At 44.8% G+C, this 27968-nt stretch overlaps 1 protein-coding gene across 1 annotated transcript in view; it reads right to left on the bottom strand.

Moving 5' to 3' along the window:
- The window catches only part of LOC101678804 (translation initiation factor IF-2-like), a 69374-nt gene that overhangs the window by 39672 nt on the left and 1734 nt on the right, over positions 1 to 27968 (bottom strand). The window lies entirely within an intron of this gene.

Below are 27968 nucleotides of genomic sequence, written 5' to 3'. Positions count from 1 at the left end.
ATCCCCTTGTTATTATTTTTTCCCCCTTGTTATTATTGAAATTGAGGATCTTTTCATGTTTGTTGCCCATATGTGTGTCTTCTTTGGAGAAATGTTTATTCAACTCCTTTGTTCATTCTTTACCTGGGTTTTTGGTTTTCCGGTTGTTGAGCTGTTATTTCTAGATCCTAAGCGTGGTCTACATCCTTCATGGTCCGGCTGTAAGCCTCACTTTCCTCCTCTCTGTACATCACACGCTTCTTTGTGGCAGCTCATTTCTATGAGGTTCCCTAATGGAAGAGCCATTTTATTGATCTTTTCACGTGTTGTTCCTGACAGAGTGCAAACCACTGGAGCAACACCTTCTTCCGCCGGAAGGAAACATGACCTTGAAGGAACTGTCCTTGGGAGGCCTCTATCACCAGGTCCTGACGTCCACTATTCCCCCAAGCACGGAATTCTCTGGCTTCTGGACCATCAACCCACCCTGTGTGCAGGGCTGATCACATGGGTCTGTGATTTTTATTATCATCGGTCTCTCCTACTAGAGTAGAAGCTAGTTAAGGATCAGAACCAGTATCTTATTTAATATTCAAACTCCATGCCATGCATGAAGACTGCCACATCATCTGTACCATTAAATATTTTCTGAAGGAAGGAAGGGGAGAAGGAAGAAAGTCTGGCAGGCAGGTGAACAAGCCAGCACAAAGGAAGACACACACCAGGCTTCTCCTCTGTGTCCCACTTCAACTCCCCGTGCCTCCTACTTCTCTTCCCAAAGGACGACAACGCTGAAGACCTGGGGACAAGGCGTGCCGCACGCAGGTGCCACTTGAACTCGTCTCAACTTCCCCAAACTGAAATGGCTCAGTCCTCACAAAGGTTACCCTCTGCTTCCTGCTGCAGGGTTCAGTTTAGATCCAGGGACTGCAAATTGAGGTCCAGGGCAATCTGGCCAATATCCTAACAGGTCTTGGATTAGTGAGGGAAGCATCATTTAGAGCCTCTAATCCAAGCCAGACAGCATGTGAAGGCCTTTGGATTTGTTATCACATTTCAACCCCTTTTCAATCCTAGAATTGTTACCCTCACTTTTCTACTGAGGGAAAGGAGACTCAGCCAGGATGCTAGCCAAGTGTTTATTTTTATTTTTTTAAGATTATTTATTTATTTATTTGACAGACAGATCACAAGTAGGCAGAGAGGCAGGCAGAGAGAGAGAGGAGGAAGCAGGCTCCCTGCTGACCAGAGAGCCCGATGCGGGGCTCGATCCCAGGACCCTGGGTTCATGACCTGAGAGGAAGGCAGAGGCTTTAACCCACTGAGCCACCCAGGAGCCCCCAAGTGTTTATTTTTAAAGATTTTTTTTTTATTTATTAGAGAGAAAGAGAGCCAACGCAGGGGGAGGAGGGAGAAGAGAGTCCCAGCTGAGCAGGAAGTCCCATGACACAGGCCCTGGGATCAGGAACTAAGCCAAAGGCAGATGCTTAACCAACTGAGCCACCACCCAGGTGCCCCAAGCCAAGTTTTTTAACGCTAAGGCCATGCTCTCATTATTATATCATGACACCTCAAGGTCGAAATCTTTTAAGATTTATAATAGACATGGTTTGTTATTTTGAGAATTATTTATTAGGTATGCGCTGTATAGTTCACAGCCATAGAGTCTCCTAAGCCTGAGAGATATCTTCAAGAACATCTCATCTAATCCCTCCATTTACAAATGAGGAGGTTGACAGCCTGACACAACTTATAAACCGTACAGTGAATAGAATGATATCGTCATGCTCTGTAGAGATTTTTTTCTATTTGATTTTTAAGTGTTCTATTTTGCATTTAAAAGCAATACAAGCTCAATGCTGAAAAACTGTAAATGAGAAATTTAAAAAATTTGTAATTCCTATTCCAATTGCCCTAACTCTTATTGATAAATGAGGCTTTAGACTTAGCTCACTGGTACGTGCTAGACCTTAGGAAACAGATGTATCTATCAGGCAAATGACTATATATTTGTATATATACACATGTACATACATAATTAGTTAACATTATAGTCTTTATAAAATATGGTATTATTCTCACTGAACATCATGAATATTTTATTTTATTAAAATTCTTTAGAAATATTCTTTCTTTTTTTATAATTTATTTGACAGAAATCACAAGTAGGCAGAGAGGCAGGCACAGAGCGGGGGTGGGCAGGCTCCCCGTCGAGCAGAGAGCCTGATGTGGGGCTCGATCCCAGAACCCTGGGATCACAACCTGAGCAGAAGGCAGAGGTTTTAACCCACTGAGCCACCCAGGCACCCCTAGAAGTATTCTTAAATGATGGAAAGAATTTTTATCATAATCATAAAAATAATAATTGCTCAGTGGGGATAGATTTTTAAAATATAATTCTGAAGTAAAAACTATTTTCCCATCAATAAGAAATAATCATCATTAATTTGGTTGCTTTGTTTTGCTTTTTTGTTGTTGTTGTTGTTGTGGAGAACGTTTCTTTGCTCTGTTTGTGTGCGTGTATATATAATCGAGACAAATGGAATAGACATTTTTAAACCCTTGATACATTTTCCCAAATTGCTTTCCAGAAAGTTTATGCTTAATTAAAACAGCAGAATTGGTGAATGAGAATGTTCATCTCACAACATGCTCACCAACTTTAGATGTCATCTTTTCAAAATTTTTTGCTAATTTTATTATGGGAAAAATGGTTATGAATGTGAACTTATTAAAAATATTAATTGTGAAATTATTGCTTATATTTGTCATATTTTATGAAGTAAGGTTAACCATGTAATATTAAGAGCTCTGTATAACTAAACTCTAGCTTATATCATGCCTATTTAGACTAATATTAAACCAAGGCTTTAAATACAAGCCCTAAAACAATGGCTTAAAAACAGTTTTGCAAAATTGCATTATATTAAATGGAAATCAACAGAATAAGTACCAGGTAAAGTAGGTCCAAGAGCTTCAAGTAAGAATTTTTTTTTGTTTTTTTTGAAGGGATTTTTTAAAAAAAGATTTTATTTATTTATTTAACAGACACAGATCACAAGTAGGCAGAGAGGCAGGCAGAGAGAGAGGAGGAAGCAGACTCCCTGCTGAGCAGAGAGCCCAATGTGGAGCTCGATCCCAGGACCCTGGGATCATGACCTGAGCCGAAGGCAGAGGCCTTAACCCCCTGAGCCACCCAGGCACCCTACTTGGGTCTACTTTAAAGCCACCGCCAGCTTGGAGAGATATACATCAAAGTCACAATGCACAAAATGCTACTGTTAGAAACCTAAATGCCTTCAGAAAAAGTTCAATTCCTAGTCCAGTTACTACTTTGCTAAGGCTCCGCAATGTTGCTTTATGTGCCCCTCCAGTCCTTTTGTATGCGAATGTTTTTTAAACAAATATTTATTCCTGTTAAATTTCCAGGACGATTTACATGCCAGCATTGACCCTGATGCTGTGAGGATGCTGTCTGATGAAGGTGAAGGGATTACGTTTAGGGGTTTGCAGTGATGGGTATCAGTACTGAAGAGAAGAAAGCTCTCTAAAGGCCTGATGTCTGCGGAAAGCCACTTTAGATTTCTTTGTAAGTCAGTATGACTGTACATAAACTTTGTTCAAAGCGAAAGCCTGACTTACGGCCCACCAAGCATACATTGTGAACCTACTTTATAAATGAGTGGCTTAAAGGAAAACCATCTTGTCCTAAAGCTATCAATGTTCTTACTCCCTGCATTCCTTGACGTTGAAACTTGTGATTCCTGGGGCTCAGCTGGTTGTGCATCTGCCTTTGGCTCAGGTCATGATCTCAGAGTCCTGGGATGGAGTCCCGTGTCATGTGGGGCGCCCTGCTCAGCAGGGAGCCTGCTTCTCCCTCTTCCTCTGACCCTTTCCCTGGTTCTGCTCTCTCTCTCTCTCTCTCAAATAAATAAATAAAATCTTAAAAAAAAAACAAAAACCCAACACCAGGAGTAAAAAAAAGCTACGTGACTTGCCTCTTACTGGAATTCTTAAATAAACAAACAAACAAACAAACAAAACAAAAAAAGCACACCAAAACAAACAAAAAAACTCACGATTGCTGACTCTATGTTAATCTATAATCTTTGGAGTTTCTAAAAGATGTGAAAAGTGTATAACCCTGTAAAAATTGTTCATTTTCCGGAGTTCTTCTTTTCCTGTGAAGAGTGTGTTTCGTGGGCAGCTGTCTTAACTTGGGCTGGAAAAAACTCTCTTTCTTACTTTTAGAGATTCTAAAGGGTTTGCTCATTTTGCGTCTCAACAGTATTCAGAGTTCACAGCCCTAAAAAGATCTTCTGCCCCGCCCAAGGGGAGGCCCTGCTGGTTTGTGATGTCAGTGTGTAAAGCTACCCTCCGCGTCTCTAGAGAACTATGAGATAATCTTGGGAGAAGGAGCAAGAGAGAAATTAATCTTGCTCTTTTTTTTTTTTAAAGACTTCATTTATTTATTTGACAGACAGAGATCACAAGTAGGCAGAGAGGCAGGCAGAGAGAGAGGAGGAAGCAGGCTCCCTGCTGGGCAGAGAGCCCGATGTGGGGATTATTTGACAGACAGAGATCACAAGTAGGCAGAGAGGCAGGCAGAGAGAGAGGAGGAAGCAGGCTCCCTGCTGGGCAGAGAGCCCGATGTGGGGATCGATCCCAGGAGCCTGGGCCCATGACCCGAGCCGTAGGCAGAGGCTTTAACCCACTGAGCCACCCAGGCGCCCCCGCAAGAAAGAAATTAAAGTGTTTGGATTGTATTTTGTAAGTATCAAGACACGTGAGAACAGATGCAAACTTTTGCAATCGATTACAGCCTGTGAATGTCATATGATGCTGTTACTAGCATTACCACCTGAAAAATGAAGTCCCTTCATAGTGAATGTATTGTCTGTTCTGTGACTGATACTTGATAATGATTAATGCTATCACTGTTCTGGAAACTCTGTGTTAAAAATGCAGGATAATCATCATAAAGGAAGCATGGAATTCCAGCTCTTTGTCCTGACATTCAGGGCCTTACACAACAGCGACCTAACAAAACTTGGAAGCTCCATCTCTTCCCTGTGCAGATCTTTGTTCCAGGAACACCAGTTACTCAACACTCCCTTCCCACCCCCCTGCTTCCCTAGTGGCAGTCACTCGTCTAGAATGCCCCTCTCACCAACACATGGTCTGGCAGGTCTGACAATCCAGGATCATCTCAAATGCCACCTCCTCCATGAGGTGCCTCTCCTGTGCACTCCTTTCTCTACTCTGACAGAGGTTCTTTGAAGATAGAAGCTACATCTCATACAACAGTAGACCTCTAGCTTGTTCCCCCTCATTCCCGAGTATCAGGTTGTTGCAGGGAAATGACTACCCAGCCAGGGACCACACTGGCCAATCTCTGACATCCGGATGTGCCCAAGGGGCTTGTTCTTACAGGTGGATGCAAGTGGCAGTGACAAGTGTCACTTACGGGCTAGGCGTCCTAAGAAGTGCGCATGCCTTCTTTACTCTTCTAATGCTTAGGCAGCTTGAACCAAGATTCTGATGTCCGAGAAGATGGCAGGAACTCAAGACAGAAGGAGCCCAAATCCCTGGATCATCAGGTGGAAGAGAGTTGCCTGATGACCTAGGACAGCATCACTGAGCTGTTGAGTGAACACGAAATTAAGTTCCATTGGGTTAAGCCACTGAAATCTGATGTTTTCTTTCTTACAGAGCTAGACCCATTTCCTGCCCAATATAGCCTGGTATTCTCAGTATTTGGCTCATTCCATTTTATAAAGCAGGTGATCCAAAAGTATTTGTTAAATCAAAGGGAAAATTCAGAGACAAACACAAAGAAAGATAAATCGGGTTATACTATTAGAACATAGTTGGAGATATCTGATGACACTAAAATGTTCTTTTAACTCTAACTTCTTAAAAAATATTTCTTGCTCAAGTCATTTGTCTTACATTATGAGTACTTACACATTGAGATCAGTTGTCACTTTGTTCTTGGCAAAGAGAAAATAGGGTGTTTTGTGAATTGACGGTCATTCCAGTTGAATGTGGGTGCCAAGTTTCCTCTGGTTATATGAGCATAACTGTGAACAAATAATGGTGAAATAAAAGATAATCCTTCTTGATTGTCAGATTCTTGGGTCAGACTTTCTAATATGATGTAACTAGTGGATAGGGCCCGTTGGCCAATAGCACTTCCATTCACCCTCCAATTAGACTTACATTATAAAATGATGATGCTGTTATTGGTGGTGTTATTTCTTAGGTCGTGCTCAGTCATACAAAAGGGAGATCTCTCTTAGCTCCAAGCTCCAAATTTCATCAAATCAAAACAAGCATGGGTCATCAGCCCTCCAAACCAAACATTAGGCTGATTCAATATGACTGGGTATTTGTTAGATATTGCATTAAAAACTCAAGAGTGTAAAGCTTGAAGAGTAAGAAGAAGAAGACAAGGTAACCAGAGATGTGCTATGTCTGGTCTTTCCCTCCACATTCCTAGCACTTAGTCAAGGGTCAGATCTTTATCTCATCATGTGGATGCAAGTGTAGTCCAGTGTCCCCTCATACAGCCTAAAGAACTCCCTCGAGTATTTCTTGCAGGATAGGCCAATGACTGACAAATGAAATCTTTCAAGTTTTGTTTATATTTGTTTATTTGAATAACTTTCAATGACACATTTTACAAAAAGATTTATCCATTCATTTTAGAGAGAGAGAGAGTGTGTGTGTGTGTGTGTGTGTGTGTGAAATGGGGGTGGGGGGAGGTGTGGGCAGAAGGGTGGAGGGAGAGGGAGAGGGAGAGAGAATCTTCAGTAGACTCCCCACTGAGCACAGAACCCGACACAGGGGTCTGTCCCACCACTCTGAGATCATGACCCGAGCCAAAATCAAGTTGGACGCTCAACCAGCTGAACCACCCAAGCACTCCTCAATGATGTATTTTTGATGGATAGTTTGCTGGATGAACAATTTTGTTTTTGTTTCAGCACTTTGAATAGATCATCCCCCTAATGGCTGGCCTCCCCAGTTTCCGGTGAGAAAAGCCAACTGTTTATATACTAATGATCAATTATACATGATACTGGATTTCTCTCTTGCTGTTTTCAAGATTCTCCCCCCATCTCTGGCTTTAGGCAGTTGGACAGTCCATCTATGGTGTATTTCAGCATGCCTGTCTTTGGGTTGATTAAGTTTGTTGAGTTTCTAGGATGTGCAGATTAATCTTTTCCATCAAATTTGGGGGAATTTTGGCCATTATTTCTTCAAGTATTCTTGCTGCCTCTTTTTCTCTGGTCTCCTTACAGACTCCCAACATGCATTAGTTGGTTAATTTCCATTTCCTTATTAAATTTTTTGATGCAGGCATAAGTACTCCTGTAGATTCATTCCTACAGATAAAATCACTAGGTTATGACAGTGACATTACAAGTTTTGATAAATATGGCTAATTGCCTTCTCAAATGTTTATAACAAGCCTCATACCCACAGTGTCTGAGCAAGCCCATTTCTCTAAGGGATTTTTTATTGATTATGTTGGAGATTCTTTTTAAATATTGGATGAGGTAACTTATTTTAATTTGGGCTATAGTTCCTGAGATGAGTCTTACTGCCTCTCAGAATCTTCCAACGATGTTGTTGCTACCTGCTCTATTAGCTCCTCCTAGAATTACCCTCAGAAAATATTCATGAAGTAGGAAGAAATGATGGGCACATTTCCCAATGCTTTTTTGTTCTATTCTGTTTTGTTTCTCACTGAAGAGAAGTCTGTTCATTCTAAATTACCTCTGTCTCAAATGATAGGGTCAACTGTGACCCTTCTCTGGGCACTCAAGGCTGTGGGGAGACATACAATGTCTGTTTTGTTAACTGTTTTTTTCCACTCAAACTACCTGATGTGAACATTTTCCAATGTCATCGTCATTGTTGTCTTCTTCTTATTATTTTTAAGCTTATTTATTTAAGTGATCTCTACACCTAAGGTGGGACTCAAACTCACGACCCCGAGATCAAGAGTGGCAGCTCTTCCACTGATTGAGCCAGGCATGCCTCCAGTGTCTTCTTCAATACAATTTATAATGGCTGCATAGGAATTAATAACTGCAGAACAACAATAACAACACTGATTTTGGTCGTGTTGTTTCTATTTTTCCCTGTTATAAATAACACTGAAATGATTATTAATAATCTTTAAGCGAGCAGAGCCTTATTTTATTTTTTGTTGTGTGGCAGCCCCTAGCATAGAATCTGCCTTGAAAAAGACATCAGTAAGTGTGTGTAGAATGAATAAGTGATTGAATAACAAACTTTAATAGGTATTTAAACCTTTAATTCCAAATTTGATTATTTTCTTCAAAAAATACCCAGAGGAGAAGTTGATGGGTAGGTAGATGTATATGTTTTTTTAAAATTCTTGGTCAGAATTTTCAAATTGCCTACGGAAATTTTTTGCCAATTTACACACCCACTGGGTGTATATGGGAACGCTTGCTTCTCCACCCCAGCCAAATACTGACTTGTTGAAATCTATGTAACTGATGGTCAGAGAATAGGGTATTCTTACTAGTTTTAATGTGCATTTCTTGTAGGGCAAATGATATTGAAATTTTTACCTATCTTTTACTATTTGCTCCTTTGACCAGCAGAACTCATTGGTTTGGGAAGGAGAACTGGTCTCTTGGTCTCTTGGGGGCCATAGCCTGGGGTTACTCAGGGAATGAAAGGGCTGTCTTGCGACTCATAAGACACCTGCTTCTCAGGCAATTTCTCAGGGTGTCATCTTTATTGGCATAAAAGAGAAGCAAGGAGAGTCCAGTTGTACCTTGCTCCTGGCAGTTTGCCTCTCCCTGTGCTGTGACCCAGGCAATTTTGGTTTATCTTCTAGATTTTAGGAATTTAGCAGCGGGCTTTGGTCACACTTCCACTGATACTCACCTTCCCCTAGGCAGAGGGTTTTCCAAGCTTTTTTGGTTTTGTCCCCATGCTGGCAAACCATTGTCAAGCATGTCTTTCTAGGTTAAACCTATTAACTAACAAAATCTATGCATGTAGTATAAATTTTAATGTATTAAGTACATATAAATCCATTACATGAAACTCAAAATTTTACAGATTTCATTTATTTACTTGAGAAAGCACACACGTGCACAAGCTCACGTGCAGGGGTGGGGGGGGGGCAGAGGGAGAGGGAGGGGGAGAGAGAATCCCAAACTGACCTCACACTGAGCCTGAGGCGGGGATCTCGACCCTATGATCATGACTTGAGCTGAAATCAAGAGTCAGACACTTAACTGATGGAGCCACCCAGGAGGCCCTGAAAGCCAAAATTTTAAAGGGTGACATTAAAAACATACATAACTGGCAGCTCCGTTTCTTCCTGCTGCTCAGTGATGTTGCCTTTTGGACTCTGCACGTTGGGAGTCCCCGTTCTAGTGTAGCTGCATGAAAGCAGGTTGTCTCCCGTCTGAGCAGGTGGGCTGTTGACACATTTATTTATTTTTATTTATTTTTTTAATTTTTAAAATTCTTTTTGAAGATTTTATTTATTTACTTGACAAAGATCACAAGTAGGCAGAGAGGCAGAGAGAGAGGGAAGCAGACTCGCCGTTAAGCAGAGAGCCCGATGCGGGGCTCGATCCCAGGACCCTGAGATCATGACCTGAGCCGAAAGCAGAGGCTTAACCCACTGAGCCACCCAGGCGCCCCTGTTGACACATTTCTTAGGGAGCCAGACCTCCACCACCTCCACCACCTCCACCACAGACCAGTAGGCTGTATAAATCAGCACTTTCTATGGGTGCTGCTGAAGGGCCGCTGACACCAGGACAGGCTGTTCAGCCAAATGCAGGCTGCGTCCTCCAATGCATACTTTGTGTGAGGACAGGGAACCTTTCTCGCTCTGCTTGCTCTTTGCTTGCTATCTCACCATCTGTGGCTAATCTGCTTGTTCAAAGATGGCCTTGACATTTGAGTAAAGGCAGGTGAAGCAGGATCCTGGTCAGGTCGCACCCTTGGCTGTTTCCGGTAGATTTTGCGTCACAGTGATCCAAGTGAGTCAAGTATTTGGTTCACACCATATTGTGTCAACATGTAAAGTCTCTGGACAGAGAAATAAACACACAAAATAACGTAAAATCTAACTGATTTTATCTAATCTAATGAAAGACACGACACACAAAAATTATGGCGGGGATGTCTTTACGGTAAAATTTACCACCAAGTGCTTTCAAGGAAATACCTTTCCCTAAAGAGAGAAGAAAACTTCTCAAATAGATTTGATTTAAAAACTTTGACAAGGAGAGAATGAGAACCTCTGGAGCACGACCTGCTGATGCCATCCCAAAGGCTCAGCTGTATTTGAAAGGGCAAGTGTCTCTGGAGCCAGACAGCTAGGTTTTTTGTTTAAAGATTTTATTTATTTATTTGAGATAGAGAGAGAGAGAGAACAACCATGAGTAGGGTGAGCCGCAGAAGGAGAAGGAGAAGCAGACTCTCGCTGAGCAGGGAGCCTGACACGGGGCTTGACCTCGGGACTTTGGGACCATGACCTAGCCCAAGGCTCAGCTTAATGGATACTAGGCACCCCAGACAACTGGATTTTGAACTATCTTTGGATCCCAAGCCTGCTGTGGGCTAGCACTGTAACCTCTGACACTGAGATCTTCAGTCTACAGAGGGGAGAAAAATAATCCTTTCAACTTAGCAACATCAAGAGGGTCAAACCAGAGAATGCTTACCAACCATCCTGCCTATGGTAGTTGCTCAATAAATATGTGTTTTTTCCTTCCTCACGCTCTTTGGGTGATGGGGATTTCTTTCATGCCTGCTTATGCCCTGATTTCAGAGTTGGCCTCTTTTTTCTCTTAGCATTCATGATGCAGATCATTTCTCAGAGTTGCCTTAGCTACCTAAAAAATGCCTTCAATATGAAACTTCTATTTTAGAAGTTTATGCTCCATTTGATTGTTTCTAAGTCTGAAATGCAACCAAATGATAGCTCTGGTAAAGTCAGTGGGTATAGCCTCAGGTGCTTCCATAATATGATTGACATCAGAACTGTTTTTGGCTTCATGAACTGCTTTTTTCCTTGTTTAATTATAGGCAACTCCAGTGTTCCACGAATTCACATATACAGCGAAATGCGCACTCACACCCACCGGAAAAAACCTGTCTTAGGAGAAGGCTTCTCCATCCGGCTCTCTCTGCTCAGCTTTTCTTTGCTCCTTATTCAGTTCTGTAAATACAGGTTTATATTTAGCCCTTTTTTGATTTCCCATATGTTCCTTCTAAAAACATTCCCTATTAAGGGATTTTCACTAGTTGATCTCGTGGAGAACTTCTGAGTGAACACGACCCCAGGCAGGCGTGACCAAGGTGTGTGTGTCGGTGGCAACACAACTAAACCAGGAGGGAAGGAAGCCCCTCCAACGTAGTCGTGCCCGGCAGCACCTCATCTTTTCTGGAAAACTTGCTGCTAATGGACCAGGAGGGTTTAACACGGTGGGTGTGGAGGCCAAATTCATGCCATCTCTGCTCTGTGGGGAGTGCGCAGCCCGAGGATGGGAAAGGTCAGGTCACGGCCTCACAGACCGGATGCGCAGCTGGAGGATGGGAAAGGTCAGGTCACGGCCTCACAGACCGGAGGTAACCACCTTACTGGTTGGGAGAAGCCAGGATGCCTACTGGTCCAGGGACAGGGCAGGCTGGAGGGCCTGCCTAGCTTGGCCCAGCCTGGCCCAGTCGGGCCAGGTCTCTGACTGCAGACCCGCCGTTCTCCGAAGGAGCTGCTTCTGTTCTCGGGAAACAACTTACACGTGGCCCAAAAGGACAGGCAGGGAGAGGGGAAGCGTTTCAGAGCTGTGAGCCTGGCCCTGGGATCCTCTACCAGCCACCTCGAATCAGTCATGCGGGGTCTCAGTTTCCTCATCTGTAAAGGGGTTCACATTACGTGCTTTGCATGGTAGTGAGTGTGCGTGGCCCTCACGAGTGCTCCCTGAACAAGGCTATGCCTCAGTGGCTGGCCCGGGACTCTGCTGTTCACCCATCTATGCCAGGTCTCACTCTGGCTTTCCTGAATTTAGCTCTTGTCTCATAAAATACATCTTGGGTTGCCTTTCAGTGCTTTGTCTTTTTGTTCTGTGGCTTTTGTTTTTCCTGCTTTTCATTCCGGTTGATTTACCCCAGTAGAGAGTGAGTTCTGCTTCTTTTTTTCTAGAAATTTGGTTTCTATGGTTGCTAAAGGTCACCACATTTACCGACCTTGAGCTAAGGACCCGGGTGATTTCACCGCACTCCTGGGAGAGCATGGGTGTTCTTTGCTCGGCTTGTTAAAGAATTAACCTTCTTCCAGCCTTCACCAGCCCCAGCGGCTCCGAGCGCCTGGTGCTCCATCCCCTCCCTGGGAGTTCCCATGACTGTCCCCAGGCCTCTGTGCCCTTTGACACACTTTGGGAAGCCTGAAGTCCTGACATGTGGCTGTTCTGTCCTTCTTCTGAGAGCACGCCTGCACCCGGGACCCACACTCTCCTGCTCCTCTGCTGTAGGAAGGATTGAACCCCAATCCCCGGAACCCTGCTGGCTAAACCAGCTTGGTTTTACCGCAGCTGGAGGCCATGCCTTCCAACCTCTTCTCGCTCTGTAAACAGAGCTCTTTTTTGCCTTCAGCTTTATGCACTGTCTTACTTCTCAGCTTGTTTAGAACCCAGAGAAGAACAGGAGAGATTCTATTTCTTGGGGTTCCAAGACCCCATTGGTACTGTCAATGAATGAAGCTGGCTAGGGGAAAGGCAGTAGAGGGGAATGTGGGACCCTGAGGAGAAGGTGCGGCCAAGAGGGTAGAGCCAGCTGGTTGCTAGCTTGTGGGCATTTGGACCCACTTTGGCCAGATAGTTCAAACTTTTTTTTTTTTTTTTTAAAGATTTCACCTATTTATTTCAGAGAGAAAGAGAGAGAGCATGAGAGGAGAGAGGGCAGAGGGAGAAGCAGACTCCCTGCTGAGCAGGGAGCCCGATGTGGGTCTCGATCCCAGGACTCCAGGATCACGACCTGAGCCGAAGGCAGTCACCTAACCGAGCCACCCAGGTGCTCAGATATTTCAAATTTTTAAAGAAAACCAGAGATCTGGGTTTCTATCTGCTACTTCCCTACTCCTCAATGTTGACAGTGAAACTAAAAAAACAGAACCCCGTGGTGTGGGATGAACAAAACACACTGCCAGTCTGAGACAGCTGCCTGCACCCGGTCCTGGACCCCCAGGGTGCCATCTTCCTGGTCCCCTGTGCAGGTAATTCTAATTCCATCATCCAGCTGGAAAAATGTCCTTAGACTTCATCAGGATACTCGGACTCCAAAGGCCCCGTGTCTTCCGGGGAGGGGCACTGTTGTAAGGTTGTGAGTTAGTTTGAAACTGTAAGCTAGCATTTTTATTTGATAATACACCATTCTCCTTTTGATGCCATGTGAAATGCATGTGTAACTTTGAGAGTTACACACGAATTAATAAGCACAGGCAAAAGACAGGCAAACGGTTCCCTCCCTTTCCTTGGAATCATCAAAAGATAAAGAGTCCACCATGCCTTACCCGAGGAGGCACCATACCTGTGGGTACCACCGAACCCCAGGTTGAGAAAACACACACAGAAGATGACAACCTCTACAAACTCTTGAGCATCATTGACTCAGAAGCATCTAGGAAGTGGAATTTGAACTTAAACCCCCGGAAGTAAGGCAGGCAATAGTTGGGTAGGATAGCTCTCAACTGTAACTTTCATGCCATCCGTTGTCAGGTATTTCCTCCGCTGTTCTCTGAAAACTGCCCCTGGGATGGCCGTGCCCACCGGGAGGCAATGCTGGAAACTTCTCCCCCAGGCGCGGCTTCTATTGCGTTGTTGAAGGAGAACGTGGGGGCTCCTGGGCCCCGCTGCTGGGAACAGGCACTACCTCCCCGGCAAAATGACAAACCCCAGTGTGGCTACTGAGGTTGCTCATGCCCTCCGGGTACACGGGCAGCAACTCTCCTCTTCCCGGTGCCAGGGAGGACCTGTGAGCACTCGGACAGGGAGAAGCTGCAGAACTTAGGACTGGAGTTACGCCGGGACTCTACGAGCTTATGTTTCAGTGGCACCAACTGAAGCTTTATTCCTTCTGCTGTCTTGCATAGCGTGAGGCCTGCACCTCTTGGACTCTGTGACTCCCACCCAGGGGCCCGGGTAGAAGACGCAGAGATGCCTCCCCACGCTGTTTGTGGGGTTTGGGGACTGCAAAGGCCTCAGTACCCCAGGGACTTACTCTCCACTTCCCCCTTGTTTGGGGCCTGCCAGTCTCTGGAAAGTTCCTGGCGTCTGCCTGGGGGCTTTTGCGTTTTCTAGTTCCCTGCTGGGAAGGCCTCCCTGCCCCCACATTTAGGTAGCTCCTTTCTTCAAATCTTTTCATTTTGGAAGGTTCTATGCTTCCGAGTTTCCATTTAAATGTCACCCCGTTCGTGTCCTCCCCTCCCCGTGTGATAGCGAAGAGGCCAGGCTACCACGCAGGGGGGCGTCAACTGAAACCCCGTCCGCTGTTTGCCACCACAAAGGCTTACTTCTTGCTCACGTCACAATCCAGGGACTCAGAAATCCAGTTCCTCCAGTTTGTCCGCTGCTGAGGGTGTGAGATGGGCAAGAGAGGGCTCCCAGGCAGGGGCGATATGGCCAAGAACCAGGCACAAGGCCCCAGGTTCCCTGGGAGGGGGCTGGGAAAGTCATCTTCCCTTACAGAGATTATTCCAGTTAATGCTCCCACAAGCCTCTGAGGTCCGGAGGAGCGGCCTGCTCATTTTCCAGATGGGAAGCCGAGGCTAAGGCACTAAGTGTTAAGGCCACGAGGCTTAAGTGGCAGTGCTGGGATTAGAACCCTGAGTCCTCTCAGAGCACGTACTCTGTACCGCCCACATTGCTTCCATGTTAAAGACAACAAGAAGACTGACAACGTATCAACTATATATTTTATTCAGTGCTAGCAAAGCCGAGTCTTACAAGTATGCTTGTTCCTTTTCCTTGAATAGTCATAGTTTAGACAAAAAATACAGTTTTGCTCCCGTGGTTCAAGGCACGGGAACCACCTAGACGAATGGTTCTCAAAGTCTGTCCCGGAGCTCCTGGGGAACACTGAGACCTACCTAGGGAATCCACAAGACCAAAACTGTTTTCATAATAATACTAAGATGTTTGTTATTTGTCTTTTTCGCTCTCATTCTCTCCCGAGTGTACTATGGAGTTTTCTAGAAGCTCCCTACATATAATGATGTCATTGCTGTGATGCTAATATGTAATCAAAGTATGATTGTTACTTGAAAATGAATTAACAAATGATTGCTTTAGGTTTTAACTTCTTAAAATTTCTAATATGGTATGTATCAATAGATAAAACCCACACAAACAAAAGTTCTTTGGGGTCCTCAATAATTTTACAGTGTAAAGGATCCTGAGACCAGGATGCCTGGGTGGCTGAGTAGGCCAAGCCTCTGCCTTCGGCTCAGGTCATGATCTCGGGGTCCTGGGGCTGAGTCTTGCATTGGGTTCCGTGCTCAGTGGGGAGCCTGCTTCCCCTCTGCCTGCCCTCCCCCTTGCATTGTGCTCCCGCTCTGATAAATAAATATAATCTTAAAAAAAAAATAATCCTGAGACCATAAAATTTGAGAAATGCTATTGGGTTAGAAGTTCAAGGCAATGTGTTTTCTGATAACACTTTAAACTCTAGTGTATAGCAATTAGGAGGCTCAGTTTAAAAAATATCTTTTAAAAATGTCTATGTTTCAATTTCTATGTCTTTAAAATGAGATTATAGCACAACTATAATACTAATCTCTATTACAACATTAAGTAAAATATAAGCTAAAAACATTAACCATAGTAGCTTGGATGAGAACTAAGCAGTCTAAAGAAAAACTAAGAGAGGAGCATTAACAATAAATCAAAAGAAATTTCCCCAACTTTCTGCTCCTTTTCTCACCTCCACTCTTGCTCAAGAGTAGTAGGAAAATGGGTCCAATTTGCTTTTAGCACAACATTCCGTCCATGAATTCTTCTACTTTTTGGAGATTGGTAGTCTAATCAATTTGCCTTGGCCCTCATTAATGAAAACAGTCACTACAGATAAAATTTCATGGTAACAAAATTCATCTTAACTGCATACTGTGTAAAGAAACGGCTCCTGAGGTTGGGTGACGGCTTGGTGTGTTTTCTCACGCTGCTGTCACTGTGGTAAACTTCAGTTTAAAGAAACCAAGTAGCCATTCTCTCCCGTTCACGGCAGTGGTATGCGATGCCCCACGCTCTTGGTCTTTATAATCCATTTTACCTTTAAAGGGTTAGCCATGTGGGCAGCACATTCACTGCGACAGAATACAATGTCTGATAACTTGATATTATAATCCCTGTTACTTTAATAGGAGGTAAGCTGTGCGAGCACAGAGCAGCCCATTTACAAGATGACAGATAAGACTTCCTTAAGTGCACAATGATGCTTGATTTAAGGCTTAATAACAGTGGATTTATTTAAAGTGTTCTCATATTTGCAGATTTTAAGATTCTAAATAAGAAATGAAAAAAAGTAAAGAATAGGTGGTCTCATTAAGAGATCACTATGTGCAGGTGTTACGGTGTTACATGTGGTAATTGCCATGTGTTAACTCACTGCCCGCCTCCTCCTCCAAACAGTCCAAAGATGTGGGCATTATTACTATTATTCTACTTTTCCTACACTCTCAAACACTGTCCTATACCATTTTCCACTATAAAATTGTGAATATTAGTTATTTTCTTTTTAAAAAATGTTTGAGAGAGAGAGAAAGCACAAGTGAGGGCATGAGCAGGGGAGAGGGTCAGAGGGAGAGGCAGACTCCTCACTGAGCAGGGAGCCTGACACGGGGCTTGATCCCAGGACCCCAGGAGTATGACCTAAGCTGAAGGCAGACACTTAACTGACTGAGCGCCCCAGGTGTCCCTAAAAAAAGTATTTTCATTTAAAATTTGCCCTCATTTATTTGTTTCTTGCTGCTTTGGCTGCTATAATGGGTTCTCAAATACACCAACTTCATGGGCTGGAGGCCCAGCTGAACCCAAGACCCTAAGAGTGAGGCCTCCACGACGGCCCTCCTGTGCCTGGCACCGTGCGGACGCCCCCTGTGTCTTCTCAAAAGATACACTGAAGTCTTAACATCTAGCACCCATGAATGCGACTTTATTTGGAAAGAGGCTCTTTGCAGATGTAATCAAATAAAGATGAGGTCCTACTGGATTAGGATGGGCCTTCCGTCCATGACTGGTGTCCTTAGGATGAGTGGGAGATTTGGAGACAAAGACACCCAGGGAGAAGACTGCCACGTGAAGATGGAGGCAGAGATGAGGGGAAGGCTGCCACCAGACAAGGCAGGCCAGGGGCCCCCAGGAGATGGAAGAGGCAGGGAAGGATTCTTTCTTTAGAGCTTTTGGAGAAGTTATGGCCCAGCCAACACCTTGATTTCAGACCCTTAACCTCCTGAACTAGGAGAAAATACATTTCTGCTTTTTATAAGCCGCCCAGTGTGTGGTGCTTGGTTATGGCAGCTCTTGGCAACGAATACACCAACTTCATGGGCTGGAGGCCCAGCTGAACCCAAGACCCTAAGAGCGAGGCCTCCACGACGGCTCTCCTGTGCCTGGCACCGTACGGACGCCCCCTGGACAGACCCCATCAAACCAGTGGGTGACAGGACCAGACTGAACTGATAATGGGGTCTGGGTCCAAAGACTATTTTGAAGGCCTAGTTTTGTAGTGAGAGATCACAGAGCATCTTCAACAAAAATGAGATACTGCCAGGTATCTGAATATCTTCTGGAACAAGGCAGGATATAAAGAAAAAATTAGGTCTTTGAACTGGATGCCATGAACTTGTAGGCAATGGGGAGCCACTGATATGCAACTCTAAAGACGGTGTGCAGGCCAAGTGACGGCGGTGGGCTATCAGCTGGAGAGGCGGCGGGGTCCTGCTGCAAGACAGGCCTCGGGAGGACACTCTGGTCACCGTAACCGCCTGGGCTTACATGCACAGTGACCGAACAGAAATTTTAAACGGGCACTGAAAAGCAGGAAGGTCACCAAGCCTGCTAGACAGGAGAAGCTGGGACCACAGTGAAGGAATTGGTAACAACTAGGATTTGGTGAGTGCTTACTGCAGGTCAAGCACTGTGCTCAGCCCTGAGCATGAGGGCACTTCCTCCTCACATCAGTGTGACAGCCTCAGCCTTGTGGGAAGATCCTCCTTTTGCAGAGCAGGAGAATGAGGCCCAGAGATACTAATCCACTGTTACGGACTTCCCCTCCTCTGGGGCACACAGCAAGCCCTGAATGAGGTGGGCATTATCATCAACCCCATTTGCAGGTAAGAAAATGGAAACCAGGGGAATGGCAGTAAAAATGCAGCCTAAGGCTGCATAATTAGACACTAGCGAGAGGGGAGCTAGCATTCAAGTCCTGGCGACTCTAACTACCCCCGCCCCCCAACCAACTCTTGCACTGCACAGTGAGGGAGCTGGTACCTTTTTTTATTTTTCAAGTTGACTCTGCACTGAGCGCCGAGCCTAATGCAGGTCTTGATCCCATGACCCTGAGATCATGACCTGAGGCCAAACCAAGAGTCTGTTGTTCCCTTGATAGAGCCACCAAGGTGTCCCGGAGGTGGTACATTTGGTATGGTGGGGGCACCTCTTCAGCCTAGAATGGGCAGAAAGATGTCACCAGAGATCAGGCTTCCTTTCCACCAACATTTATCATGGTCTGGGCTAACTCAGGTCATCTGTTGACCACAAGTGTGGAGAGGAGTCAGACTTTTGTTTTTCAAACACATGTTCATCTGTTAGGATCATATTTGTTCTTTGGCAAATAGGACAGTAAGCTAGCTATCTCTGAGTTATATACCAGGGACTTATAGAATGTATTCTGTGTACTTCTTCCTAAAAACAACGGAAAACACATCACTCATTAGGACTCCCATGATTCCGGGGCGCCTGGGTGGCTCAGTGGGTTAAGCGTCTGCCTTCGGCTCAGGTCATGATCTCAGGGTCCTCGGATCGAGCCCCGCATCGGGCTCTCTGTTCAGCAGGGAGCCTGCTTCCCCCTCTCTCTGCCTGCCTCGCTGCCTACTTGTGATCTTTCTCTCTGTCAAATAAATAAATAAATAAAATCTTTAAAAAAAAAAAAAAAGAAAGGACTCCCATGATTCTCGAGGTGTGCATCGGGCACTCAAGCCAGCTTCAGCAAGAAAAGGAAATGTATTCTCAGGTTACACTGGTGTCCCATAGGCTCTGAGAAGCCAGGTGCAGGTTGTGGCCGGGAAGCCCCCAGCTGCTCTCCGGGACCAGCCTCTCCATACATACATCGTCCAAACCGAGGACGCCCTGCGCTGGTATGGCTTTATATCTCCTTTACTCAAGGGACCAGCCCGGACTGAATGTGTCAGGGCTGTTTGGCTCCTGCAGGGGACAGAGAAAGCTGTTTGACCTGGCGTAAGTGAATTGGGGAATTTCATGGCTCAAATAACTCAAACTTCTCAGTCCACTGGATGCAGGTGGTCACAGGGCACCCTAAGCAGCAGCCTCTCCCTCCTCTAGCACCACTGCCGGCTCCATTCCCGGCTGGCTCAGCCCTCGTGGGACCAGATGACCAAAAGGACCTCTAGACTTCTACCCTTTGCCAACACTCTGCTATTCTGAGAGTCTCAGCAAGTCTTGGTAAGGGCTACAAGTAAGCGCAGCTCTGGTCACGTGCCTGCTTCTGGACCACCCATGGGCAGATGGAAGGAAGCGCGCACTGCCAGGTCTGGAGCCAGGGCCAAGGCTGGCTCTCCCCCAAACACATAAGAGCAAATGATACATGACGTCGACTGTCGGGTACAATTTTAGGTGCCTTAGAGAAGTTAAATCGTTTTAACCTTATCTTCTTTGTTTGCTAATTTAATCAGCACATTGTCCCCTTTTGTAGGTGGGGAAACTGAGGCACAGATGAATGTGTCTCAGCTAAGGCCACGCAGCTGTAACCTGCAAGAGCTGGGATTTGACCTGAACTGTCAGGCCACAAAAGCTGGGCTCTTGACAGCTAGCACAAGGGATCTGCCACCAGCAAAATGCGACACGGATGCTGGGCTAATAACAGTAAGAACAGCTAGCTGTCCAACAGCCACTCTGAGTTTTCGCTCTGTGGAGAGAGTTACGGATCCGGCCTGGGTGGGGTACCCACCGTGACCCAGGGTGGGATCATGTTGTTCCAAGGTGGCGGCTTCTACAATCCATGACCTAGTACATGGACTAGTTCCAAAACACAGGAGGGACAAAAGAATAAGCACCCTTCCACCATTCTTCTCTGGGGAGGTGGTAGGGGAAAGGCAATTAATCATGCGGATAAAAATAAAAAGCTATCAGCCATAGGCCTCTGGGTGGACTTATTTATATGTTAACTCTTCCCAAGTTCTGCTTTCCTGCAAGACGCTGTGTGGGCATGAAGAGTTCCATGATGCTCAGAGAAGTTCAACAGTGCACCATGAAGGTGCAGAGGGAACCCCCTGGGCTGGGGAGATGCCTGAGCACATTCCCTAATTAGTTAGCAAGCTCCTCTTGCTATTAGGAAAAAGCCCATCATTTTTGGATTGCTATATTATGGTTGAACTGTACTTTGAAATGTGGGTAATGCAAAAATGGGATCTCTTTTTTTGGATACCTCCAGCAAGGCTGTCAGTAAGAGAACTGCCTTCAAGTCTTAGAATCCCAGCTGGAGAAAGGGGGTCAGTGGTCTCGGCTGACGTTGACGCTGGGGGCCCAGGAGACATTATGAGATGGGCAGAGCTCCAAAACAGGATCCACTTTACTGGAAAGCTAAACCGAGCCACCCGCTTAAAAACCTGTACCTAATGCTTGAGATTCCGGTCTCTTTCACACCTTGTTCGTCAGCTTCTGCTGAGCTACGCTGCAGTAACAACCCCAGATCTTAGAGGTTAGCTCCACAAGGTTTATTTCTCACTCCCGTTTCCCCTATCGCACAGGACAGCTGTGGTTCTGCTCCACGGGACCCGCGGTGAGGCTGTGTCCTGCTCTGAGACACACAGTTCTTAAGCAGGGGAGAAGTAATGACACAGCTGTGCAAGGCACCTCGTGCTCCTGCCTGCAGGTGGCCAGTGTCATTTCCACCCATGTTCCACTGGCCAGAGCAAGTCCCACAGCCAAGCCTGATCCTGTCCTGGCCCAGGGTGGGTGGACAGACATCACTTCCTCCAGAAAGGACACCAAGGACAGGCCTGGGGAAGGTGGACTGGATATTTAAAATAATTATCATCTACTACATACCCAGTATTTTTTGAGGATCAAACATTTATTTTCAAGTATTCACAGAGAACCAGCGGCTGTTTGGTTTATTCTTATAAAAACATGAGCTCCACTTCATGTCTACACTGCTATACAAGTTGCATATGCCCTAACTGTTCTTTCTGGTGCTTTTTGAGCCAAGTGACACCAATGAGAACCTTGAGAGGGCGATGGGACACACATTTCGAGATGAAATGTAAGTAAATATAATGAGACAGATGTCCTGTGTTAGTGGAGTGCCGGAGAGGTCCAGAAGGTTCTGTCTCGTAAAGTTCTGTGCATGATTTCAGCAAAAACAATGGCGAGTGCAGAGAAGGAGGGAGGAGGGGCTGGGATCTCTGTGGCAGCCTTCACACTCGAGGAGCCTGGGAGCTAGGGAGCTGTGCACATCACTCAGGGTCATCCCGATGAAAGGGTCAGAGGCAGAATTTTACTTTCATGGTCTCTCTGGCCCCAAAGCCCGTCTTTTTTCTTGTGCCCAATCCTAACTTCCCAAGGGAAAGGGACCCAGAGAGGGAAGAAGAAAACGGGGCGGGAGGAAAGCTGAGAGGCAGCGGCCACACAGAGACAGGGCGGAGGTAAGAGAGAGGAGACCGGGGAGAGGGGAATGGAGGCGAGAAGGCCGGAGAAGGAAAAGTAACTCTGAAGGAGAAGGGTCGTTGGAGGACTGCCCGACCGGACGTCAGATTTAGCACAAGCCGCAATTATCGAGACAGCGTGAGGCTGGCGAGAGGACAGGTGAACGGATCGGTGGAGCGGCGCGCGCCCAAAAACACCCACGGAGATGCAGTCAGCTGATCCCGGACAAGGTGGCAAAGGCAATACAATGGAGAAAAGGCAGCCTTTAAAAAAAATGGTGCTGGAACAACCGGGACATCCACATGCAAAAACATGAATCTAAACACAGACCTTACAAGATAACTCCGACAAGATGACATAGCAGAGAATGCAGGCAACCTTGGGTTTGCAATGATTTTTTTCAGTGTGAGGCCAAAGGCAATATCCATGGGAGAAATAATTGATAAGGTGACTTCTTACAATAAAATATTTCTGGTCTGCAAAAAATGCTGTCAAGAGAAGGAAAAGACCAGCCACAGACTTGGAGAAAATATTTGCAAAAGAGCTATCTGATAGAGGACTGTTATCCAAGATATACAAAGAATTCTTAAAACTCAACAATAAGGGGCGCCTGGGTGTCTCAGTCAGTGAAGCAGCCGGCTCTTGATTTCAGCTCAGGTCATGATCTCAGGGTCCTGGGATTGAGCCCCAGAGCCCCGAGTCTGGCTCTGTGCTCAGTGGGGAGTTACCTTAAGGATTCTCTTTCCCATTGCTCCCTCCCCACGGCCCCCCCACCGCTAGCACTGTCATGCTCTACCTCTAAAATAAATGAACGAATCTTAAAAAAAAAAAAAACAAAACAAAACCAAAAAAACCAACCTCAACAATAAGAAAATAATCAGATTAAAAATGGGACCAACAACAGGTACATGAGAATATGCTCAGCATCACTACCCTTAAGGGAAATGTAACTCAAAACCACAATAAGATATCACCTCACATCCGTGAGAGTGGCAACTATCAAAAAGGTAAGAGATAACAAGTGTTGGAGAGGATATGGAGAAAAAGGGATGCTGGTACCCTGTCGGTGGGATACAGTGTGGTGTAGCCACTATGGAAAACAGTATGAACATTACAGAAGTTCGTCAAAAAATTAAACACAGAGCTACCATATGATCCAGTAATCCCACTTCTGAGTTTATATCCGAAGGAAATGAAATCATTATCTCGAAAAGATACCTATACCCTCATGAACTTTGACTATAGCATTATTTACAACGTCCAAGACAAGGAAACAACCTAGTCCCATTGACAGATGAATGGATAAAGAAAATGTGGTGTGTGGGGTGATATATCTCATATATAATATATCATATAATACATATCATAGGCATACAAATATACATTGGAATATTATTGAGCCATTAAAAAGAAGGCAATCTTGCTATTGGCAACAACATAGTTGGGTCCCAAGGGTCCTATGCTAAGCAAAAGAAGCTAAACAAATATTATATGATCTTACTTATATGTGGAATCTATCTATATTTTCAGAGTGAATAGCAGGCGGAGGTGAGGGGAGGGGGAGAGGGAGAGCGAGAATCTTAAGCAGGTTCCACACCCAGTGGAGCGTCTAATGCTGGGCTCAATCTCACTATCCTGAGAGCAGACCTGACCTGAAACCAGGAGTTGGATGCTTAACCTACTGAGCCACTCAGGCACCCCTATGTGGAATCTGTTTTTTAAAAAGCTAAATTCATAGAAACAGAGTAGAATGGTGGTTGCCAGAAGCTGGGGGTGGGGGAATGACAAGATGTTGTTCAGAGGGTACAACTTACAGTTGTAAGATGTATAAGTTCCAGGAATCTAATATTCAGCATGGTGATTATAGTTAACAGTACCATATCATATACTTGATAGTTGTTAAGAGAGTAGACCTTAAATATTCTTACTACACACATGCATACACATACAAATTATGATTATGTGAGATGATAGATGTGATAACTAACTTTATTATTTTTATTTATTTATTTATTTATTTTTAAAAGATTTTATTTATTTATTTGATAGGCAGAGATCACAAATAGGCAGAGAGGCAGGCAGAGAGAGAGAGGAGGAAGCAGGCTTCCTGCTGAGCAGAGAGCCCAATGTGGGGCTCGATCCCAAGACCCTGGGATCATGACCTGAGCCGAAGGCAGCGGCTTTAACCCACTGAGCCACCCAGGCGCCCCTAACTAACTTTATTATAATAACAATTTTGCAATATATACATGAACCAAATCATCACATTATATATCTTGAACATAAATATGTCAATTATATCTCAATACAGCTAGAAATTAAAATAGGACCCCAAAAAAGGGGCCACCAAAAATCACAAGATACTTAGGAATAAACCTCATCAAAGAAGCAAAGGATCTGTACTCAGAAAAATGGGGAACACTCATGAAAGAAATTGAGGAAGACATAAAGAAATGGAAAAACATTACATGCTCATAAATTGGAAGAACAAATATTGTTAAAATGTCTATGCTATCTAGAGCAATTTATATATCCAATGCAATCCCTATCAAAATACTATCAACTTTTTTCACAGAGCTGGAACAAATAATCCTAAGATTTGTATGGAACCAGAGAAGTCCCCAGGTAGCTAAAGAAAGGCTGAAAAAGAAAACCAGAGCTGGCGGCATCACAATTCCAGACTTCAAGCTCTATTACAAAGCTGTAATCATCAAGACAGTAGGGTACTAGCACAACAATAGACTATGTGTTCCAGATCAATGGAAGAGAATAGAGAGCCCAGAGGTGGACCTTCAACTCTACGGTCGACTAATCTTTTTTTTTTTTTTTAAAGATTTATTTATTTATTTGACAGAGAGAGATTACAAGTAGGCAGAGAGGCAGGCAGAGAGAGAGAGAGGAGGAAGCAGGCTCCCTGCTGAGCAGAGAGCCCTATGCGGGACTCGATCCCAGAACCCTGGGATCATGACCTGAGCCGAAGGCAGCGGCTTAACCCACTGAGCCACCAGGCGCCCTACAGTCAACTAATCTTCAACAAAGCAGGAGAGAATGTCCACTGGAAAAAAGACAGTCTCTTCAACAAATGGTGTTGGGAAAATTGGACAGCCACATGGAGAAGAATACCTATACCATATACCATAAACAAAAATAGACTCCAAATCAATGAAGGACCTACATGTGAGAGAGGAATCCATCAAAATCCTAGAGGAGAACAAAGGCAGGGACCTCTGTAACCTCGGCACAACTTCTTGCTAGATACATCTCCAAAGGCAAGGGAAACAAAAGCAAAAAGGAACTATTGGGACTTCATCAAGATAAAAAGCTTTTACTCACAGCAAAGGAAACATTCAACAAAATCAAAAGACAACCAACAGAATGGGGGAAGATATTTGCAAATGTCTTATCAGATAAAGGGCTAGTATCCAAAATCTATAAAAAACTTATCAAACTCGGGGCACCTGGGTGGCTCAGTGGGTTAAGCCTCTGCCTTCGGCTCAGGTCATGATCCCAGGGTCCTGGGATCGAGCCCCACATCGGGCTCTCTGCGCTGCAGGGAGCCTGCTTCCTCCTCTCTCTCTGCCTGCCTCTCTGCCTACTTGTGATCTCTGTCAGATAAATAAAGAAAAAATCTTTAAAAAAAAAACAACAACAAAAAACAAACAAAAAAAAAACTTATCAAACTCAATACCCAAAGAACAAATAATTCAATCAAGGAACGGGCAGAAAATAGGAACAGACATTTCTGCAAGGAAGACATCCAGATGCCCAACAGACACATGAAAAAGTGCTCAACATCATTCAGCATCAGGGAAATACAAATCAAAACCACAATGAGATACCACCTCACATTAGTCAGAATGGCTAAAATGAACAAGTCAGGAAATGACAGATGCTGGTGAGGATGTGGAGAAAGGGGAACCCTCCTACACTGTTGGTGGGAGTGTTAGCTGGTGCAGGTGCTCTGGAAAACAGTAAGGAGGTTCCTCAAAATGTTGAAAATAGAGCTACCCTACGACCCAGCAATCTCACTACTGGGTATTTAGCACGAATATACATATGTAGTGATTTGAAGGGGCACCTGCACCCCAGTGTTTATAGCAGCAATGTCCCCACTAGTCAAACTGTGGAAAGAGCCCAGAAGTCCATCCACAGATGAATGGATAAAAATGTGGTATGGGGACACAGTGGAATATTATGCAGTCATCAAAAAAAATGAAATCCTGCCATTTGCAATGACATGGATGGAATAGAGGGTATTATGTTAAATGAAATAAGTAAATCAGAGAGAGACAATTATCATATGATCTCAGTCTTATGTATAATTTAAGAAGCAAAATGGAGGCTCATAGTGGAAGAGAGGAAAAAATAAAGAAGCAACCAGGGAAAGAAACCGTTAGAGACTCTTAATCATAGGAAACTTGAGGGTTGTTAGAGGGGAGGGGGTGGAGGGAATGGGGTGACTGGGTGATGGACATTAAGGAGGGCATGTGACATAATGAGCACCGGGTGTTAGATAAGATTGATGAATCATCGACCTCTACCTCTGAAACTAATAATACATTATATGTTAATTGAACTTAAATAAAGATCTAAAAAAATGTGCCAGGGAACCTGGGTGACTCAGTGGGTTAAAGCCTCTGTCTTCGGCTCAGGTCATGATCCCACGGTCCTGGGATCAAGCCCCGAGTCAGGTTCTCTGCTCAGCGGGGACCCTGCTTCCTTCTCTCTCTCTCTGCCTGCCTCTCTGCCTACTTGTGATCTCTGTCTGTCAAATAAATAAATAAAATCTTAAAAAAAAACCATAAAATAAAAAAGTGTGCCAAAGACTTAGCAGACAATTCATTAAAGAAGATGCAGAGATGGCAAATAAGCATATGAAAAGATGCTCCACATCATATGTCACCAGGGAACTGCAAATTAAAACAACTAATACACACCTATCATAAAGGCTAAAATTTAAAAACACTCACAACACCCAATATGGACAAGGATGTGGAGCAACAGAAACTCTCATTCGTTGCTGGTGGAAATGCAAAAAAATGGTACAGCCACTTTGGAAGACAGTCTGGTGGTTTCTTGCAAAACTCAATATACTTTTGCTGTAATATTCAGTAATCACAGTCTTTGGTATGGACCCAAAGGGTCTGAGTAAAAAGACGAGTGGTCATGGCAGAAGGAGGGAGAGGACTAGGTGGAGCACAGGGGAATTTTAGGGAGGGCCCCATCTCTGTATGATGTTATTATGGTGGGTATATGCCATTACAGATTGGTCCAAACTCATCAAATGCTCAATATCAAGAATGAATCCCAAGATAAACTTGGGGTGATAATGATGTGTCAGTGTAGGTTCATCGGTTGTAACAAATGCCCCACTCTGGTGGGGGGTTACTGATCATGGGCGGAGGCTATGCGGGTGTTGGAGCAGGGAAGTGAATGTGAAATCTCTGTACCTTCTTCCCAATTTTGCTGTGAATTTAAAACCGCTCTAAAAATAAATTCGAGGGGCGCCTGGGTGGCTCAGTGGGTTAAGCCGCTGCCTTCTGCTCAGGTCATGATCTCAGGGTGCTGGGATCGAGTCCCGCATCGGGCTCTCTGCTCAGCGGGGAGCCTGCTTCCCTCTGTCTCTCTCTGCCTGCCTCTCCATCTACTTGTGATTTCTCTCTGTCAAATAAATAAATAAAATCTTTAAAAAAAATAAAAATAAATTCGATTACACACATTTTAAAAAATAAAAATAAATAAATCGAGCAAAAAAAAAAAAAAGTAAAAGAACTTCGCTGCAGATCTTTGAAGTTGATCAAGTCTCCTTCGCAGCCCCCCCTTCCTTTGGAAGGCTGAGGTGTGCAGAGAGGCCGGCACGCCCCCTGCAGGCGGGGAGAGGCGAGTAGCGGCGGGGTTCAGGCTTGGCCTCAGGCCCCTACAGCAGGGAATGACCAGGAAGCGCTGAAAAATACCAATGCTCGGGGCGCCTCACGCCAACGGCGACTTCCCAGGGGCAGAGTCCAGGCCGGGGGAGTTGAAAATAGCTCGCGTGCACTCCGA

This window comes from Mustela putorius, unplaced genomic scaffold, assembly GCF_011764305.1.
Source record: "Mustela putorius furo isolate JIRA1106 unplaced genomic scaffold, ASM1176430v1.1 tig00000275_pilon_pilon_pilon, whole genome shotgun sequence".
Lineage (NCBI taxonomy): Eukaryota > Metazoa > Chordata > Mammalia > Carnivora > Mustelidae > Mustela > Mustela putorius.
Note: the sequence above shows the minus strand (reverse complement) of the source record. Positions and strands in the feature narration are given on the sequence as shown.